The sequence below is a fragment of the Photinus pyralis genome, unplaced genomic scaffold (genome assembly GCF_008802855.1).
Source record: "Photinus pyralis isolate 1611_PpyrPB1 unplaced genomic scaffold, Ppyr1.3 Ppyr1.4_LG8, whole genome shotgun sequence".
Taxonomy (NCBI): Eukaryota; Metazoa; Arthropoda; class Insecta; order Coleoptera; family Lampyridae; genus Photinus; species Photinus pyralis.
The window spans coordinates 12,330,730-12,348,196 of NW_022170819.1; the positions used below are offsets into that span (position 1 = coordinate 12,330,730).

Sequence of the window (17,467 nt, forward strand, 5' to 3'; positions counted from 1 at the left end):
GACCAGGTAATTTTATTTATTGTAACCACAAAAGAGAAACAAGTGGAAGGTAGGCTTGAAAGTTTTATCAGACATGGCATTTTTCTTTTACGACATCGCGCTACATGCCGTTTATTTTACTCTTACAATGGAAAACTTGGCGAAACAAGTCGCTTCTGCACGGAGTGTGAAATATGTGCAAATTACGACTGCATATGCTCACATTTGTTACGTTTATTTGAATACGAAACTTTTCGGAGAGTGAACGCTGAAATGCCGAAATTGATACACAAAACTTGACCTCCGTTATTACATTAACCTCGTTCTCTTTTAGTATTGTTTTGCTACAAAGCTAATGGGGTGCACAATATCAGTTGATAGGTAGCAGGTATCCACCAATCAATTAAAGTGTAATTAAATTACTGGTATTTTTCAGTTAATGTGAGTTGAAGTGTGAAACACCAATGAAATTATTAATTTTCCCAGTAACTGTAACAGGGGGGTTACATTTCAGGGTGAGGAAATGCCTGAATGTTTTCTTTACATTTGACGGTAATGTTAGATTTTGGCCCAAAATGTATCCACGGCTAACTCAACTTGACTAAAACACTTTGTTACAATTTACTCAAGCAAAAACGGACCTGACAGGGTTAACCTTTCGCTTCTTCGAAGGGTAGCACCTGGTTTCAAATAAATACGAATTTGTACATTAAGTTCCATCATCCATGTATAATAATTGATCTCTGCCGATTGGATTCATAATTTGGAGATTCTGAAGTAATTTTTGAACAGGATTTCACCTATGCTCCGAATGAGGATATGCATTTTCTTCTCACTGTCGTTTCGGCTGTAATTTGTTACTGCAATTTCCATCGACAATCGTTGCTTCATCTACGATTAGTCCTCTTATTTAAGTTTTTATGTCAATAACGAAGGGGTGAGGCGAGTGCCGACGCCCTTGGCTTAATTCCACATACTGCTGATAACAAGCCGCCATTTTGCTGCGAAATGGGTTGCCGGGTCATGAAGGAGATCTAATATCAAGAAGCAATCTTCACTATTTTGCCCTGTCTTTGCCATCTCGGTTAAGTTATGATCGAGTTTGAAACGCGTATGTCGTTGAAGGATTACGAGTAGAGCGAGGCCCTTCAGGCATTAATCAATCAATTATATATACCGAGCCCTGCGGCTTTGGAGGTTTCCTTTTAATGAATTTCAGGTTTCGAATGCAGAACTGAGCTCACTTCTTGGCTGCAACATCTAACTTTTACTTGTACTTGGCCCTATATGTGCGAATTTGTGCCCGAAAAATCAATTTATTTGTGTGGAAAGTTGTTTTATGATTCAGCAATTAGTTTGCTAATCGATCATTTTAGAAGAAAGAAGAAATCTCATTAATTTTAGACGAAACGAAAACAAATCTTTTAAAAATTCTCGACCGGACAAAAATTTTGCAACTGGTCTTTATTCCAAATGCCTATGTATAAAATTTCATTTAAATGCCTTCATAAATAAGAAAGTTGGCATTGCGCATACGTTAAACCAAATTTTTGACACTGCGCATGCGCAAAACCAAAAAATATGGGTATAAACGGAATCCTTGGAACAAGCCCTTTCAAATGAGTCCTAATCGCCAAAATCGGTTCAGTGGTTTAGAAGGAGTGCGTGCGACGGACAGACGGACGGACGCACGTCAAAGTGCAGCCAATAGCGATTTTTCACCTTGAGGAAAATACGCTAAAAAGGAAATATAGTAAACTGGATATGGCCCACTTAGTCTTTAGTAAATTACAAAAGAGAAGAGACAATACTTACTGAAAGGGTAAACCAAAGATCCTTGTTCTCATCTTGATAAGCTAACGAAATAAAATAATTGATAGGGTAGAACATAAACAATAATAATTGTTGTCAGAATTAAGTGTACCTAATTTAATAAATTATCTCAGAATATTACAAGTAAGACACTGCCTCGGACACTGCAATAGCTAGATACCCAAAAAACGACGGAGCTATAATTGTTAAATGACTATTAAAACAAATATGGTAATTACAATTCGATTGTATCGAAAACCAGTATGTAATCGAAAGTTATATCAAGTCGTCTTTGAAAATAAAAAATTTTACCTTTGAACTGTGGTCATAGCGGCCTTTCCGAGCTCATAAGGGCCCTTTTCTGCCTTATCTGTGACAGATAAAAACAAACACAAAAGAGGAAAGGGGGATAGTGAATAGCGCGACACACAAATATTGCGATAGCCATGCCTAACGTTTGACACTTTACTACTTGTATATTAAAGCGGTAAATAACACTCGATCAGAACCATTAATTCAATTCAGGTTAAGTAAACAAAAGCAAAATTTTGATCGAGAAGAAATCGTCCATACAAATCGTTGATATATAAAAGCATGAACGTAAAGTTAACCCAAAAAAACTACTTTACGATGTACAAATAAATAAATGTCTATACAACAATCTGAAGGATTTAAAATGTAATCAAGATCAGACTATGAATTTCTTCATAATGACACAAAGACAGAAACGTAGATATCAACTCCGAAATAGGTCCCGGTAACTCCAAAAACCAACTTACAAAACACAGGCAACTAAATATCTTCGTATAACAAAGCTAATGTGAAGGATAGAATGTAATCAAACTTTTAACCACGGAAACATCTGCACGACCTCTAGCGGGAAAATAAAGAACTATTGTAAATGAAACGTATAATACTCAACTAGTTACACCTAAACTAAACGGAATTACAGAGAATACTAAAATTAATATCTAACCACTGTCTAACTATCATCATACGCCATTGAAATGGACGCGGAACGCTAACAAAATTCAACCAAAATCAATTCTACAAAAATTCTCAAAAAAACAAACTTATTAAAGGGCTCCCGTTACATAACCAAACAACACACATCGTGTGAAACGTTTAAGGAAAATTTTAGGAAACAATACTGGGGAGAATGGTAACAAAATCAGGGAACAACTTCATATAGGGATGTAGTAAATGGCAATGGCAATGGGAACAATTACAACACACGAGATGAATTATTGAATTTAATTGCAGGGCGCAAAAGCGATCATGTTCACAGGGGAAGACCGAAGTATCATAGATATACAGCATAGGCATAGGATGAGGGGTAGGTAGATAATTTAGTAAATAAACCAATTAACTTTTTTTTTGGTTAGATTTAATTTAGGGATTATTGGAGAATGAAAGGCTTTATTAAAGTATATTCAAGGTATTTGTAATTACTTTTGAATTTTGTCATGTGTGTTTACAAACCCGATAAAATAAGGATTAGGTGTAAGTTAGGCAAGCCAATGTGTGATTTGAAAAGTGTTTGTATTTCTTTGCAAATCTAGTTTTTGTGGAGTTTTGAAGGCACTTTTAGTGACGAATACTACGGTTCTGTATGGCATTTCAGTGTTTCGTATTTTTGTGTAGGATTTGCGGATTAAGCAGCTTGTTGCGCTAATTGGATCGACAAGTAAATTTGAGTTCGAAACAATACCACATAACATTATGTAACGAAGCACCCGTTTTCCGCCTGGAAGTTCATACCTGACCACACCGTATATTTGTGGAATCAGCCAGCTTTGCTGAACACCCGGTATATACAAGCGTTTTAAGTTGGCCGCTAAAAACCGTAGTTTCTGAATTTACTTATTTGTTCTAGGTGACGAGGAGTGAGCTTTGTGTTGTTTCAATTTGTTTAATTAATAATAATAGTATTTATTATGTTAAAAAGAGAAAGAAAAAAATGAGGAAGGTTAACTGCCATAAATGCTAATTGTTTATCTTACCGCCAATAACGCACGTAACTTTCGTAGTGAATTTACTACCGTACCTGTAGGAAAATTAAAATTGTTATTACGGCCGCCGGACGCCCTCTTGCCAGGCAGCCAGGGAGAGAATCAATTTTATTAAGTTAATTACCGAGATTAATCGATTTTGGTTTGCTAATGGTATACGAAAATCCGGGATTTAAACTAGAAAAGTCGTGCAGTTTGGAAAAAATATAAACGCGATAACAGATTGCGCCCCTTGAACTCACATTCCAAACAAAAGGATGTTGGCGGCCTGCCGAATTTGGGAACTTCATTCCTACTATTTGGATAAGTATAATTACCCGTAATTAGGTAATTGGATTACAGATAGTATCCTCCGATTAAGTCATGATTACATGCGCTCTTAAAAAAGTTGCAGTTTGACACCAATTCCTATTTTTTCGATGTCGAGGAAAGGCGTGATTAATTAAAAAGAGTTTTAATTTGTTTGAAGGTATCGAAGGTATAAGCGTACGAGGCGGGAGTTTCAGTTTGTCTCTACTCGAAATGGACGTTTAGATAAATAGAAAACACACTTTTGCATTTTCGCAAGCTGTCGCCATTTTGAGATTTGCCGTAAATTTACTTTTGCAACCGTGCCGTATTTAAATCAACGATATTTTGCATTTTAGTGGTTAAACGAAACGTTCCTAATCCTGACCAGAAGCAAGGTTCCGAACCTTCTGGTGACGCCCAAAGCACTCCCGGTCCGCCTTCATCCTCCGACTCTCGCCGCCGTCACCGTCTACATACTTTATCCTGTAAATTACCGCTGGATGTTTTGTTCTGTCATTCAACTTCATTTTGTAATTATATCGTTAGATTTGTGTTTTTTGTGAATGAGAACAGAAGCTTCCGGAGAAAGTTTGTCGCAATTGTAACATTCTAATTTCTTGTGTCTTGAGCCCGAGCTTGAGCCTATACAAGGGGAACCATCTGGGAGTGGTCACTGTTTATTTTATGACTTCTAATTAAATAATTAATAATTAAATACGTACTTAATCGACAATTCTACCATCACCATACCTTTACTGTACAGGTTTACTACTGAAAGCTCGTGCATCTGACAGTCAGTTTTATTAAAAGCGTCATTAAACGGAAGTGGCCTGACAATCTCAATAACTGCACCTCCATAAAACGCTAACAAGTCTACTAATTAGAAACGAAAAGTCTCTGCAATGAAAAGGGGGAATATTGAACTATTGCAAAAAAAGAAAAATGGTAGCCTACTTAATGTGGGCTAGTTCTCTTTGATTAAATAGATGAGAAAAGCACGTTTCCGCACGAAAAAGATTAACTGCCTTGTCCCGTGTTTTTCTTAATTCTCTTAATTAAATTTAAACGGAGTAGAAAGCAAAAGTGTAGAAATTAAAGAGGGAGCAGGTTTATTTAAGGTTTCCCTCTTGACTTTCAATGGAATGTTTTTTAAGAAGTTAAATGCGACACTTTTATGTTAGTAAATCAATTATGAGGGGCAACGTGGAGAAGGAAATGAAATAATATTTGACGTCATCTGTTTTTCATTTCGAATTTGTCATTTTTATATCATGCTAAGCATTTTATATAAAGTGAGAATTTTTCATAAAGTAAGAAATGTCAGAACTCAGGATGTAATCACAGAAGGCCAACGGTGGAAAAGTGCTGACGACGCCGGAGCTTTTCACTATAGATTCGTCCTTTTATAACTCGGTCACTTGTGTTTTTCGATATTAATATCGATCGCTTGGAGTTTGTAGTGTGCGAGCGGTTGGAGGTACAATAAACGTAATGCTCGTTAAAGTTTGTATATGGCCGCCGAAGTTAGGTATTACGCAGTAAAGGCGCGAAGTTCGGTAACAAATGGGTAGCGATCCTTTCGGTAGCGGTGACATTGACGAATTGGTGAACGCTAACGACAGAATGGAAAACTTCCCTTAATAGTAACATAGGAGGATCGTCGTTCCTCCTCGAAGATTAATTTGCATTAGCCCTTTTTTTACGTGAAACAAGGCGATTTGCCACCCGAACGTATTCCTTTTACGCCTACCACGCCAAATTCAATCGAAAATGCGATTTTGGTATTGTTCCTTGCTTATTAGGTGGAGATTAACTCTTCGCCCTACTTTCCCTATAATTTAATTGAATTTCTCAGTGTGCAAAGTTTGATATCCTTCCGGTGTATATAAAGTGTACCTCCCCGTTTGGCAACTTCACTGCGTAAAGTATCAAGAAAACTTTCTAAACTTATTTATATTCTATATACGATTGGATTTCGCATTTCGTTCTCAGATGCTACTCTTTTCTATTGAGTTTGGCGAAAATACCATTATTGTCGAAATCCTCTTTAATTTTAGATAATTTAAGAATCATTCAACCGAACTACTTTAATATCACTTACAAAGGGGCCACATGTGCCAGATAAAAAAAAGTGGAACAGCCCGAAAGCTCCTTTTTTTAAAGCTCCGCAACGTTGTTATCCGATTAATGAAGTGGGAGAAGTTAGAGCGGCAAATTAATTATATTTTCGTGTGAAATAAAAGTGTCTACTCACTTCATTTCCTTCGTCATTACCATTTCACGCATTGAAATTGCTCCGGGTTAAATTTGATGAAGAGCAACCGAGGGTTGGACGAAATACGGACGTTGACTTGTTTTCGCCAACCCTCTCATACAAAAGCAGTTAAATTTAATGAGCTACACTGTCATAATAAGTCCAGGGGATTTGAATTAACACTTGCATAATCGACGCTGCTTTAGTCCTGTTCACTATACGATCCCCTGGCAATCCTGGCATTACAAGCAAACCTGTAATGTATGTAGGTATATTGTATAATATAATCCTTTAAAAAAAATGTAGCTCCATAAACAATCATTATTTATTCATAATTTCTGTGAACCCTGCAAAACTTGATGTTATGTTACCATATCAATACAGAGCGCAACAATAATACTTAATTTAACTTGCCGAAGTTCTTAATTAGATCGGGATGCTAATACTTCTCGATGAATCAAGCAATGATTCCACATTTCATTCTTGGCCTTCTTCCATCCATTGTCGGACATAGGAATCCCCTCCTCTCCTCCAATTATTGGAATTTTGAGTTTCACTTACTCGCTTCTCTGATTGCCTGGTTGCAAATAAATATGAATTTTCAAAATATTTAGATAATGGTTTAATTAAGTAAAAATACGTAATTCTTCAACTCAGTTAGAAACTTCATCAATTAAATTTACAATTCCAACAATTTGCTTTTTAAAATTGGGTTAATACAAACACGATACAAAGAGTCGCATACGATTTTCAGTAGAAGAATTTTGTGCCACTCGACTCGTATTCCGACGCCAGACTTTTAATCCGGCTCATATTCAATTACTGGTCCTTGAACTCGTAGAAATCGATTGGCGAAGGTTCGGCATCGCTGTAGTCGAATTAAGCGAAGAACAGACGGACAGATGGACAAAAGGGATATTTTTCTTTCGAAAAATTCCCCTAGAAATCATTCGGCGACCGCCGATATTGTAATAACCCAAGTCCAGCCGAAAAGCGGCTGTGCAACTCACAACCAAAAATTAAAACTCCCGCCAAAACTAACTGCAATTCATGGCACATAATCGTCAAGTTACAAACCTGTCTAGTGCCTAAGTTCTGTAAAGAAAACGATTTGATCGAGGGTGCGTGTGTCTCACTCTAATGATCGTCTGCACCGACAAATTTAAGCGGAGCTTAGCTTAAGCGTAGCTTAAAATCCATGGCAACGATTATTGAGGCAATGGTTGCCATGGATTTTAAGCTACGCTTAAGCTAAGCTCCGCTTAAATTTGTCGGTGCAGACGGCCATAAAGATCATAAATGTAAAACGTAAGACGTGGGAAGAGTGAAATTTAAGTAAACATTAGTAACAAAAACAATTGACATTGAAATCAGGGCTGCCTAAACTTAATCACACAAGAATAGCTCTAGGGACTTCATTGATTACAAGGAAAGAGAAAGGGGTATTGGGAACCTTCCATTTTACAATTCCTTTGTATTACTTTTTAGTCTGTACGACATGATCGGGGACTTCCCTGGGGACTTCCTTCATAATCGTGACTTAAACCGGTATTAAAAATATGCCATCTTTCACGGAAATGAAATTATCTGTTAGGTATGTAACGGAGGCCAACATTCACACCACGACTACCAAGAATACATATAATATATAACCTTTGTTCATGGTTAAGAGCCATGGCGCCTACATTAAGACATGACCTGTCTCATCATAACAAAAAAAAGGATAACGTGTTTTTTTCTGCTTGCACATTTTTCTTAATTCATTTAACATTCTAAATATCCTATCGCTCAAATTTGGTATTCATGCTCTTATTTATATTCCCACAACTTGTAGTTATTATGTTTGTAATCGACTAGTTTTATAGTTCTCTGTTTTGCCGTCAGACGCTATCCTAGTGGTAGAGGTTTTTTTTTTACTTACTTCTTTGTCTTATTGCTAAAGTACAAGCTTTGTATCTTCCTGCATTTAAGGCCATCCCTTTTTCTTAAAGTTGTCCACGAGTTGTATTGCTTACCCCTCAGTGAAGATTCTACTTTCAAATTGATTATATGCAGGTTTTCTCTTAGTACGCCATTACTTTTCTGACTTTGCGTCTACCTGAACAAGGGATTTTGTTTTGGCTATTTATATTTATCTGTGGAGTGGTTTCTCTCTTTCTTCTAATGTCTGTGATGGCTCCATTGAATCGTTTTTACGGATCTGTATTTGCATATGAACAATGCGAGAGTTTTACCTTCTCTCAAGTTTCACGTTCACTCAACCCACAAGTTTTCACACAATTTTCTTTTGAGCTCTCATTGTTCTTTCGTTTAGATTACCTTTTATGTTTTGATATGCCTGAATTTTACTTACTACCCACGTAGTACGTGGATGATATAGCATTTTTATTTGGATCAGCCATTTGATTGAGGATTGGTTTTGGCACGTCATGCGATAGATGGAGTTTCTACATACCTACTTGTGAAATTCTACCCACATTGACCATGTGAATCTACTTCATTCTAACAACATTAGTACCTACTTCTAAATTTTTATATTTAGAAATTCCGATATTTGTTCTTGAATTGTAACCGCAAGTATTACGAAGGCTTGGAAAACATTACTGAACCGTTGCTTTGTTAACTAATTTTTGAAGTTGTTTTGAATTGATTGCACCAATAAAAATTTAGTTATTTGCGCATCGTAAAGTATTTTTCTGGAAGTTAACGTCACCTTTATGCTTTTATACCCGATTGTAAGGATAATCCGTGGTCGATCAAAATTTTACTTGTGCTAGTATAAAGTCATTCGAATTATTGATTATTTCTGAATATTAATTACGGTTTAATATCCGATTGCCTTCGTGTCAGATGCTAGCCTTGCTATTTCGCAACATTTTACGTACCGTGCTATTCACTCCCCTTTTTTTTTGGTGTGTTGTTTTCTGTTACAGAAAAGGCCGAACGCGCCCTTCTGAATTCAGAGAACCGCTACGACCAAAATTCGAATGTATTTTTTTAATTTCGTCCTGCTCCTTGAGTAACGTTTGGTTACATACTGGTTTTCGATACAATCGAATTGTAATTATTAAGTATGCTTGATATTCAGTTAACGATTATAGCCCCGTTGTTTTCTGCGGGAGGCTGTTTTGATATTAATATATTCTCTGACTATTTCTATCCTTATCAAGTAATTTATTCTTTTTGATTTTCAAAAGCAGAACAAAGATCTCTTAGTTTGCCTTGTTTCTCATTTTGGTGTGAATTCTCCCCTCTCTTTTGGAAATGACTAAAGACGCCTATGCCTATCCGACCCACCTCTACTTTTCCTTAGCTTACCGTGCGCTTATCTCAAGGAAATTTTGTTACTTTTGCCCATAGTGAACATAACAACGGGGGGGGGGGGGGGGGGCAAAAATCACAGACACGGAGCATTAATGACCGCACTGTCTTCGTACAACCACTGTATTAGTAAAAGAACAATTTAATAATTCGCGCACGTGTTGTAACGGGAACCCTCTAGACCAGTTAAATTTTGAAATTTATATATGAGTAAAATATCATATGTACCGCTTCATACAAATAGTGGATTGTCTAAGAAGGGACGCTGGTCGCGGGGTTTTTGCGTTGGGCCAGTTTCGATTTTTCTACACGGCAAGAAAGGTGATATTATCAACAAAGACGCACCTTGACTTAAGCAAACCTGGAGCAGTTTCAATCTGTAGGGGGTCTCTTTAAGGCGAAAGTTAAGGCAAATTCATCTACATTTCGGGCAATTGTCCAACGCTTTCAACTTTATATTCCATGAACTTCGACCTTCGACCCAGAATCCAAACAATTTTAATAGGAGGTATCGTAAAAATAGTTTAATTTTCAATTAAATAAAAAAGGTATCACGGAAGTTTCTAAATTTTCTATTAGTAAACTCTAGAAATCCTAGTATCTAAAATTAAGCTACGCCAAACATTTTGTTTCAATTAAAAATTATCGGAAGGCATGGAAGGACATAAAAGCAAGCGGCAGAATAACGCTTTGCAGTACGATGTAGCCCTAGGCATGGACAAATGGAGGGACGCACAGACGACGCTCCTCACTTTATCTAAAGGCTATAAAATCGAAAAAGAATTCCCTCTTCCAAAGTTTCCATGCCGATGTCGGGGGCGTTTTAACCAACTGTTCTCAATAGAATTGAGCAACTTAAACAGTTAATTTAGTAGCAATATAAGGTTGTATCGGGTGTGATGTAAGAATTCGCCTAAGAGAAATCAATACTAACTTCGAGTGGGTAATTAACTCTGCACTTTAAAACCCCTTTTTTATTCCATACAGATTCTGTCTGAAGCAGACGTTTTACTGAAGAGAAATAATGGCTCCGAGATGCTCATATTATACCGATAATGAGGTTTTAAATTACTGAAAGGTTGGGGGCCGACTTGTTTAAATTCCATAGATAACTTTAACGGGGCGCGCGGCTTAATTAACCTCAACATTTTGAAATTAAAATACTCATCGATATTCCCAAGAATGATTCATTTAGTTAGATGTTTGCCCCATCGTAGCATAACTATATTGATAATTACTGTATTGCTTTATCCGGCAGCTGCTAATCGAGTTTGCCGGGTTGAAAAAAATACAACTTTTTTCGTGCAGATAGCGCTGCGAAGCAGCCGCTCGAAAATTGCAGCTTTTTTCGCTTTTAGTTCGATTAGTCAAAAGAAAACAATTATCCCTTATTGAATAGGGGAAAATCGAACGGCAAAACGAGGCAATCGTTCATTATCACACTTCACTTGTTGAAAGTTGCAATAACATCCTCATTAGGTGCCCGCTATATGAATTATTTTTGTTTGCCATTTTGATCAAACGTCAATGGAGATTAAAAATGGGAACGGTGGAATTGGAAATGTTTTCGTTTAATTACAATTTTTCCCCAGTTTTAGGTCGCTAACCAACGAAAATTAAAAATTACATAGCGCGAGAACTTCAAAAGCAGTGTCGTGTCACGGAAGTGAATATTAAGATTAATGCCATCCCGAAGCCCTTGCCTCGAGAGGACGGACATAAATGAGAAGAGCGGGTGCAATATAAACTTAAAATTGGAAGTAAGTATACGAAAGGAAAGTCACTTATATCATATTAAATTTTTTTGCTCGCATTGTTCTTGTATTACATCGTTACCCAATAAAATTTAGGAAAATTGTGCTATAATATGAAACAATTTTTACAATAATATCTTGCAGAGCGTGTTAATCGTGGCTCTCTTTTGGTTGAAGACGCGAATAGTTTTTGTATTTGTTTACAAAATAGTCATTGTTCCATATGAACTATTGCGACCAACTTATGGAAGAAGTACTCGCACAAATGACATGAAAATTAAACAATACAATTAGCGAAATCAAGAGTAAAAATTTAAATAAAACAAAACAAAAGTTAATAAACTAAATTTAACTTAAACCGACGACAGCTGCAGATACCAACGGAACGAAATAGTAAACTCGAGCGCAACCAAGGGATGGGGCCTTACTCCTGGTCCAGGTCTGTGGTCCTAAATATCTGTAGGTCTTGAAATTTAAATTAATTACGAACGCTTCCTTTGAGACCATTTGCGACTTAATCGGATGCCTTTTCTACAACTCATTTAATTAGTAACTTTAACTAATCACTTAAATGGGCGAGATGAAATTTATACATTCATACTTCTAATTAAACCAATTGTCTCTTGCAATTTCTAAGGTCAGGTAAAAGGTCTCTTATCAAACTGATAACGGAGTACACTTGCACGGCCTCCTCGTTTTCGTATATCATTGGAAACTAAAACCTGCTAATAATGACTGAACAGAGCTGAAATTCTAAAATATTAATCCGCCCTTTGTGTTCAACACAAAACTAATTCAATTTTTGCCATGGAAGCAACTACATCACTACTTGCTACATTCTATTTCTAGCTCATAAAACAGAAATAAATATTTTCGGAGCGACAGTCCGTAACGAAGGTGTGGTCATAAATTCCGGTATGAAGACTGAGTGCATCGTTACACAGTGTATTTTAATAGCCGAATGGGCTTTCAATTTAGTACCTCTTCACAAAATACTCGATTTTTGATTCGATATAAATCCTCACGATATTCCTCATATTAAAAAATGATGGTGATGATTCACTGTCATTTTACTGGATCATTTTTGGTAGCAGATAAATTTGTAATTGAACTCAAACGAAAACCTAACGGAAAAATGCCGTATCCTTCAACTGATCCAAAAGGAGATCGTGGAAATTTTAAAACACAACCAACCTTATCTAAACTAGTACAAGCATTAAAGTTATAAGTAGAGACTGCAATTCGTTATTTGTAGTAATGTAACGTCTTCTTACATCATGAAACCTAATCAAATGAAAAAGCTTTAGAAACAAACCTAAAATTGCTTTTACGTTCATGCCTTTATTTCTTGCTTATGAAGTTATTCTCAAATCTCTCTTAGGTCTTCATCTAGTTTCTCTCAAGTTCTTCCATGAAGTTCAAACGCCTCTTTAGTTTGTCCGAAATTCTCTTAGAGTTACTCCATGTTTTCAAATTCCTCTCAATTCCCTCGCTACATCGTGTTCCCGTTTTTACTAAATCTCTTGCGTTGACATCAGTTCTGATATAATTTTCTTTTAAGTTCCTTTTTAATTTTTCCTTAACGTTTCTTTTAATTTTCGTTGAAGCCCCATCCATTGTTGGATAAACTCGGATGCAAAAAAACAGCTCTATTTTCGTTTACATACTTACTAATTGTGATGTAACATATCTGACAGTTAGTTATTTAGTTTTTGGAATCCTTTTTGGACGTCAGGGTTAGCTTTATCATTTGTTAGGGGAGGGTTGAAGATTAGTACCGGCCATTAATACAGGTTCAGGCATATTATAGTGTTTGATACGTAGGTAGTTAACGTGGAACTTTGCATAGGCGTGGGTGGCTTTCATTAGAGATTAATATACAGAATGTGTATAATTTAGGATATGTGCAAGATTTTGTGTACGTAATAAAGGTAACTTTTCACATGTATTTTATATTTTAACAATTCGCAGGAAAGTGACTTCAAAGTTCAATTACGATATTTGTGATCGGCTTGTATGATGGGTCGGGGGTCTTTATTTCCTAGTAGTAGAGTAGTATGTAGATTTCCTAATAATTCTGCATTTCCTTGGTACATATCTGTTATAAATGAACATCTTGGGCAGCCAACAGGAAAGTAGGTCTGTTCTAAATGAACACTGCCTAAACTTAATATTACTACTCACTAATGTTGTGTATCAAAATTTGTAGATATGGCAATGTGATCAAACACATTTTAGATTGTTCTTACCTCTAAATGACGCATTCCCAAGTAAAATCGGTCTGTAAGGTTGGAGTACTGAATATCTAATTTGGCGCTGAGCATTAATTTTCAGATCATACTGTACTATCTTTCGCCTTATATAAATGTTTTTTCGAGTACCTTGTTATTCAAATTTTTAAAATCTCATATCTTTAAGTTATTCAATTTTTACCACCCGCACTTTAGTAAGGGAGGTATTGCATTGGGGTAAAAAATGGCCCCCTACTTTTTTTTACGGAAATACACGTATTGAACCACTTGGAATCAAATTTGGTATATGTAGGGTATATGAGTGACCTTGTTTGTGGTGCAAGGTCGCGCCTGATGATGCCCCAGTGACGTAACTAATTAGGGATCTTACCTGTAATGGTTTTGGTAAAAATTTTCGAGTTTAATTTTATACATTTCAGACTATTTCAAGATATTACTGTGTGCCCTTGGGCGCCAAAGATTAATGTTACTTGCCGCACGCTGGGCCCCACGTATGCTGTGTCTAACGGCTGACGGTCACGAAACCACCCACATCAACAGCTGTCCAGCTAGATCAATTAAGTAAGATCACTCACAAAAACAATAAACCTGAAACTCTTAAAATCCAAAATCGTAATTTGGGCTCAAATTGTTTTTACGATAAATAAGAATAATAAAATTGTTCTGTCTTTTAAATCAAATTTTGAGGTTTTAATTTTAGAAGCGAATGTTTTGAAGATGATGGAAATCTTTGAGTCATCTTGTAACGGGCGTTGACGATGATTCAATTTAGAATTAATTCATTTTTGCTCTCTGAATTGCAATTAAAGGAAATTTGTAGATATAAAATTTAACGTTATTTTTATCATGAGATTGTATAAAGTTAAAAGACGTACGTTGTAGAGGTGATAAGTGAAATTGAAGTGCGGCGTGGTGGTGGGGATTGGAGTGAGTTAAGGCCATCCTTAACTACACCTTAAGGGCAGTAGTGTAACTTGCTTCCAAAAGTCAGCCAATACACCAAATATCGAACGTAATGAAAAAACCTGCATATCGATATCTTTAAAATTGAATGTGAAGATGGAGAAATCTAATTTAATTAATCAAACATTCTATTCACCCTCCATCCGAATTTGTACGAAAAATAACGACAATGTAAAACCTCCAAGAAAGGTTCTTGAAAAATATCTACAAAGTGGAAGGCTTGACAAAAGAATTCGTTCCATTATGCCCTTAAAATTTTATTAAAACGATCTGACCATGTACGACATTAGCCACATGAAATAACCGAAAAGGAAAGAAACGAGCGTACTTTACAGTTTAATAAAAGCAAGATTGCACCAAGAAATACAATAAAATGGGAATAATTCGCCGCATTTACTTCGTTTCGCTTTTTTTTCTGTTTGTTCGTAATTTAGGAGTCCAGTTACAAATAGTGTCTACGTGTTAAATATAAATATCCTGAAAGCTGGATTTGGCTATCCTTGAGTGTTAAAGTTAAATCTCGGTTGATACGTGAACTGGGTCGAATAATAATATTTAGCTTTATTGGATACGTCGCAATATATGGAACCGACGATGTGACTGCAGACAACTACAAATTTTATGGCTGGAATTTTATAGTAACATTTTTATCCATTAGAGGCAAACGTCGTGTTGCTTGAGATTTAGTGGAATAATTCCGGTAGAGAGATCCTTGTGTGACGCTAACGTGATAATGTCATTGCTCATGCTAGGGAAAAAGCAACCATATAATCTAATAAGCATAAGACAACCATACTATACATCGCCCCTTGTAAATAAATTACAAAGATTAGCCGCTAACCTGACCTGAATAATTACCAATTTTAATTAAAAATCGGGAACTGTAATTATTTTCGCATCGACCCGGAGGCAACGTGTCCGTTCGGTTACGACAACGTAAAGTGCTTAGCCAGTACAAGAGGATTGTTTTAAATTATACAGAGTGGTGAAGCGCGTTTGCACTTCCTTATTTCTGGGTCGCATATAAATCGGAGATTAATGTCAAAGGCCATTTCCTTCATGAAAATCTGATTTACTCGCAGACGGCTGAAAAACTGGGCACGGTTCGAAAATGGGTGTCCAGATTTTTATGATATCCAAAAGTGGAATTTTATATCCATTCGTTTCTAAATCGTTCTCGTAACATAACGTGCTCCTTTTGTACTGTTATACCTATTACAGATGTTTACATTGTTTACGTTTGACATTTTCAGTTTACGGATTAAATTGCTGTTTAAACTACTGAAACCAAAATCGTTAAACCGTTTACAACGAAAAGTAAAGGCTCTATAGAACTTTCAAATTCAGTATGGCCAACTGTCAGTGCATATTGAGTTTTTTTTTTTGTAAGGCACTAAGACTTAAGTCTCCAGTGTTTACAAATATAAAGATGTTTAATCTTTTGCTTTGATTGTTGTTTTATTTAATGGTAAAGACTAGATGAGTGTTTCAATGAAGCCTATTGTAATTGACATTTATCATCCCACGAATGTGTTCTCGCTTCAATTACTTTCAATAAACGCAATTTCTCAAACAGAACCGATCGTTCCTTTTTAAACAAATCAAAAAAATATTACGATACCTTAATCATAGTGTTTCCGGAAATCGATGGTTTTCCCATAATACAAATCATTACGACCCTTCTCGAAGAGATTGTGCTTTAAAGCTGGACAATATATAATGAAACCTGGATCTCCAGAAACTGCTGAAGTTTTCTTGAATTTTTTGTACGATTACATGTTCTTGTGCAGTTGATCTAGCATTAAATCGTCTGCTTTCAACCTACCTGCCGCTTTCGCAATATAATGTTTCTACTCCTATACTGATATATTACACTGATTACACATTAGCGACCTGTGCTTAAATGATAGCCGTTTCGATACAGATTTTCATTAAGATACAAGTTTACGACCAATAGAAATGCAGCATTACAAGGTGACGACGCGTATTTTATAAAAATCAAAATTTCCATAACAATGACAGATATAATAGTTATTTACATAAAAGTCAGGAAAATGATACATTACTGGCGAGGAAATATTGCACTTCGAGGCCCCTTTTGGTCCGAGTACTTTAATTTCCGAGTTTTGTATTAAATTTTACCCGAAATCGTATTTTAATATAAATTTTCCATTTTTACATGACATATTTGGAAATGTCACAAATGCGGCCGGTAAAGTAACGGTGCGGCCGATAAAGTGGCAGGTGCGGCCAGTAAAGTGACAAGCGGCAGCAAACGTAGTCTGCCCTGCCTCTGTCATGGAAACTAAAGTTTCTCGGCAGAAAGTAGGCATGAAAATAAAGGTTTCAGGACGATTTTGGGCAAAATTTATTACTTTTGACAGCTGCTGGACATAGCGAATTGGTGTTCTCGTTTGTGGTCTTGGCATGATCGTGATTGTTGGTTTCGTATCTTACCGTAAGTTGGATAATGCAGGCGTCTGCTGATTTATAGTCAAAAGGAATTATGTCGGTACACCGTAACCATCAGTGTCCTTTGCCTACACTTCTTCAAAGCACTCAAATCCCTTTCGACAGTAATTGTATGATTTAATGTTTTGCACACACTATGAATGACGACATGAAGTGACTAATCTTTAGTACCACACACTACCTACTTGAATTAATTACAATAAATTAGTCTAATTAAATAAATAATTATTGTTTTCTCCCATACAAGCGTATTCATAAGATTCCAATCGGTAGTCATCTTGAATAAATTTGACAGTGGTACTCCATACTGCGCATGCCTTGTCTGTACACAATAAAAATCACACATTTTGGACCGCT

General features: G+C 36.2%; 1 protein-coding gene across 1 annotated transcript in view; it reads right to left on the minus strand.

Moving 5' to 3' along the window:
* The window catches only part of LOC116178785, a 33,726-nt gene extending 16,473 nt beyond the window's left edge, over positions 1 to 17,253 (minus strand). Inside the window, exon 1 of the mRNA XM_031498395.1 lies at positions 17,096 to 17,253. The gene's annotated coding sequence lies outside the window, so the exon portion shown is untranslated. The remainder of the gene's footprint in view (positions 1 to 17,095) is intronic.
* Between the last annotated feature and the right edge of the window lie 214 nt (positions 17,254 to 17,467).